Source organism: Triticum urartu, chromosome 3 (genome assembly GCF_003073215.2).
Source record: "Triticum urartu cultivar G1812 chromosome 3, Tu2.1, whole genome shotgun sequence".
Classification (NCBI taxonomy): domain Eukaryota; kingdom Viridiplantae; phylum Streptophyta; class Magnoliopsida; order Poales; family Poaceae; genus Triticum; species Triticum urartu.
The window spans coordinates 30,644,918-30,649,998 of record NC_053024.1 but is presented as its reverse complement, the minus strand read 5'-3'; positions in this window follow the sequence as shown (position 1 = coordinate 30,649,998).

Sequence of the window (5,081 nt, the reverse complement as noted above, 5' to 3'; positions counted from 1 at the left end):
AAAAGAGCACCAACCAAAACAGCGGTGTCCGCTTTGATGCAGCAACCGAGAGAGGAAAGGACACATATTATGGTTACATAGTGGACATATGGGAACTTGACTACGGACATGTTTTTAAGGTCCCTTTGTTTAAGTGCAAATGGGTCAATCTGTCAGGAGGCGGGGTACAGGTAGACCCACTGTACGGAATGACAACAGTGGATCTGAAAAATCTTGGGTACACTGACGAACCGTTCATCCTAGCCGATGATGTGGCACAGGTTAACTATGTGAAGGACATGTCTACCAGACCGAGAAAAAGAAAAGATAAGGAAGTGAATACATCATACGATGATCCAAAGCGCCACATAGTTCTTTCAGGAAAAAGGGACATCGTGGGAGTGGAGGGCAAGACAGACATGTCTGAAGATTATGAAAAGTTTCATGAAATTCCTCCCTTCAAACTCAAGGCTGACCCAAGCATCCTGATAAACGATGAAGATTATCCATGGTTACGGCGCAATAAGAAAATGACACAAGCGAAGAAAAAGTGAAGACTTTCTCCCGCAACTATTATGATGATACCATGCCAACTTTGTAACAGACGAGTATGATACCATTGTTCGTTTTGTACATGCACATGCTATGTGGGTGAAATTATGATACCATGCCAACTTTCAACTTTTTCAGAGTTCATTTGAAATGCTTTAATGTCTTATGGTTCGGCCCTCGTAATACCATTAATCCCGGTTCGCTCCTTGTCAACTATGTTCTCACCAAGAACTCTCAAGAGGGCAGCCACATGGGCCATTGGTCCCGGTTCGTCTGGACCTTTTGGTCCCGGTTCCACGCACGAACCGGGACCAATGCGCCTCGCCCCTGGCCCATGACCATTAGTCCCGGTTTGTGCCACAAACCGGGACTAAAGGGTTGGTCCTCGTTGCGGTCAGAGTTTAGTCCCACCTCGCCAACCGAAGGGCGCTCACACCGGTTTATAAGCCCGTCCCTCTCTGCCTTGTTGAGCTCCTCTCAAAGTGAAAATAGATGCCCTTATACAGGGAATTTGACCTAAATTCATAGTGAATTTCTCTGAAATTCATAGAAATTTATTATGAATTTAGGTTGAATTCTCTCTATAGGCGCATCTATGCTCATTTTTTAGTAAAGTTAATCACAAACTTGTGATTCACACAAATTTCAAAGAATTCAAAGTTCAACTATTCAAATTTGAAAACTAATGGCACTAACAGAAAGTTTATATTTTTTCTAAAACTAATGGCACTAATAGAAAGTTTATAATTTTGCTGACCTAAAAGCAAAAAGAATAAAAAATTAAAGCAAAAAACAAAAGAAAATAAATAATGCAAAAAACAAAACAAAAAAACTGGAAAAAACTATTTTATAGTAAAGTTAATCACAAACTTGTGATTCACACAAATTTCAAAGAATTCAAATTTTAACTATTCAAATTTGAAAACTAATGGCACTAACAGAAAGTTTACAATTTTTCTAAAACTAATGGCACTAAAAGAAAGTTTATAATTTTGCTGACCTAAAAGCAAAAAGAATTAAAAATTAAAACAGAATACAAAAGAAAATAAATAATGCAAAAAACAAAACAAAAAAAATGAAAAAAAAACTATTTTTATAGTAAAGTTCATCACAAACTTGTGATTCACACAAATTTCAAAGAATTCAAATTTTAACTATTCAAATTTGAAAACTAATGGCACTAATAGAAAGTTTATAATTTTTCTGACCTAAAAGCAAAAAGAATTAAAAAATAAAGAAAAAAACAAAAGAAAATAAATAATGCAAAAAAACTGCCACCTATTGGGCCACCACGGCCTGAATACGACTAGAAGCCCAACCTGGGCCAGGATTCAGGCCCGCAGAAGGCCCAATAGGCCCACAGACAGCACAGTGTGAGATTAGGCCCGTAAGCCTGCATTTGAGAGGAGCTCGAGAGGGCAGCCGCAGTGAGGCTTATAAACCACTCCGAGCCCTTCTCAACTAGCGAGGTGGGACTAAACTTTTGGCCGCGGGCAGCGCAAGGCCTTTGGTCCCGGTTGGTGGCACCAACCGGGACTAAAGGGGGGCATTGGTCCCGATTCGTGGCACCAACCGGTACCAATGCCCACCTTTAGTCCCGGTTGCTGCCACGAACCGGGACTAATGCGAGGACTATATAACAAACACTTGTGAAAATTTCAGTTTTCATCGCCCAGTTGCCGCCCCGATGCCGCCAGGCTGCCCCGACGCCGTCCGCCGCCCCCGTCGTCGCTGTCGCCCGCGCCCTCGCCGTCGCCATCGCCCGCGTCCTCACCGTCGCCCGCGTCCTCACCGTCGCCCGTGTCCTCACCGTCACCACTGCCCCCTCTGTCCCGACGTCTCCGCCACTCCCCCGTGCCACTGCTCGCCTCGGCGCCACCCGCCGCGATGCCGCCCTCTGTGAGCACGGCGCGCCCCTGCCGGCCCCGCCGCCGCCACCGTGCTTTAATTTTATTTATATGCTATTTTTACATGTTTTCAGATGTTTTTAGATTTTCATATATATATATATATGTATGTATTTTTTAGATATATGTATTTCTTATGTATGTTCATATATGTATGTATGTATTTTTTTACATGTTTTTTGTATGTATGTATGTATTTTTTCAATTGTAATATGCATGGTGTTTTAAAAATACATTAATTTTAGTACATTGATGTTTTCTGATTTAGTACATTAATTTTAGGTTAGTTTCATTTTTAGAAAAGTTTTATATATTTAGGAAGAAGGAAGAGAAGGAAGAAGGAAGAAGAAGAATTTTTTTTATATATGCAAAAGTTACATTTTTAGAAAAGTTTTATATATCTAGCTAGAAAGAAGGAAGAAGAAGAAAAAGAAGGAGAGGAAAAAGGAAAATAAGAAGAGGAAGAAAGGAGAAGAAGAGGAGAGGAAGAAGAGGAGAAATAAATAAGAAGAGGAAAAAAGAAGAAAAAGAAGAGGAGAAGAAGAAAGGAATAGAGGAGAAGAAGAAAAAATAGAAAAATATTCTATTTTTTCTTCTTGTCTTCTATTCCTTTCTTCTTCTCCTCTTTTCTTTCTTCTTTTTTTTCTTCGATCTTCTCCTCTATTCCTTTCTTCTTCTCCTCTTTTTATTTCTTCTTCGTTTTCTTATGTTTTACTGGGTCTGTCCCCGTCGATATACCCCTCCCGATAACTTCAACATGAGGGGGGGTCGATATATCCCCTCCCCAATAATATTATTTTCCCATGTACGTATGTCGTCGTTGTCGATATAACCCCCTCCCGATAACTTCAACATGTGGGGGGGGGGTCGATATACCCCCTCCGCGATAATATTATTTCCCGTGTATGTATGTCGTCATTGTCAACATTACCCCCTTCCGGATAACTTCAACATGAGGGGTGGTCGATATATATACCCCCTCTCGATTGTGATAACTTATACCGCGGGAGCACCCCCCGACCCTCTCGCTCGACCAAAACTCTCGAGGACACCCAAACCCTAGAAAAAAACGATGTCGGTCTCCTACCCCCTCCCGTCGCGCCCCTACCCGACAAACTCTCTCGAGGCCACCCCAAACCCTTGAAGCGTTGTCGAGGCCACCCCAAACCCTAGAGAAGAAGCGTCGAGGCCACTAATATGATTCCTTATTGTGATTAGCTAGCTAGTTCTACGTTTGCCACTAATATATCCATCTGTCATGTTTGAGTAATAATTGCCATGTTGTAAATATTTGTAGAAACTATGGACACCCCCCGAGACGAAGCAACAATAGTGGTGTTGGGGGACATAATCGCACAAGGAAGTGATGTCGTCTTCTCGTTTCTCAACGACACCGATGGTCTGGAAGGACAGGGCGAAAAAGCAGGCTATGATTATGATGGCTCCTTTGACCCAATGCCGGTGCAAGAAGGAGACCGTGATGACGGCTCCGGTGACCCAATGACGCTGCAAGAAGGAGACCGTGATGACGGCTCCGGTGATCGAACCGAGTCCGGCCAGGTATATATATTAGTTAAGCCTGTGCTGACTAGCTAATTGATGCATTCATTGTTTTTGTATGTACGCATATTAATTAACTCTCGTCTTTCTTCTTTTTTCTAGCCCTCCGGATCGAGCACAACTTCGGTAAAGAGACGAGGCCCGAACAAAAAGTTGCGCTCAGATGAAAGGTTTGAGATCACAGCAATCGCGCGCGACGGCCAACTGATTGAACCCATCTGGACAAAAGATGCATTTTCTACTCAGTGCGGGGTTCTTGTTAGGGACAAGATCCCGATCAGCATCCACCAACGGTATAAGCCTAAGAACGAAGACCCAGAGGTGTCTTATGTCAATGATATGCAGAAAGATGATCTTTGGACTGAGCTGAAGTCAAATTTCACCCTACCGCCAGAGGAGGATCCGAAGAAGCCAGTTAAAGAGCAATTAATTAAGTCTTTTGCTCTTAAGAAGATGGCAGACCTATTCAGGAGGTGGAAGAATGAGCTGAAAAGGTTTGTTGACAAAGAAGAGACACCAGAATTCATCGGCAAATATGAGAAGATCAGAGATCACTGGCCCGCATTGTGGCCCACAAGACATCGGAAAAGAGTAAGAAGATGTCGGCGACAAACAAGCAAAATGCTGCGAAGAAGAAGCTTCTCCATCGCACGGGGTCAGGTGGCTACCTCAAAGCCCGGTCTAAGTGGGCCAAGGCTGAGAATGATCTGCTTGATAAAGGGATCGAACCAGAGACAATGAACTGGCCAGACCGTAGCTTCGGGGCTGGCGGAACCTTGGACCCTGTATCAGGGAAGTGCCTTTGGACGGACGAGCAAATGAAAATACCAGTCAAGAGGCTTCGGCACTATATCGATGCAGCGCAGCAAGGGACGTTCGTTCCAGACAAAGAGAACGACGAGTTCACAATGGCCCTCGGGAATCCTGAGCACCCTGGACGGACACGAGGCATGCCAGGCTCCGTTCCGTGGAAGGCAGGTTTTCCGGACGCAGGCAGTTACAAATGCCAGGAGAGGAGGAAAAAAGTGGAGCAGACCCAAATTCAGATGCTGCACGAAAGGGTTCAAGCGCTAGAGGAACGAG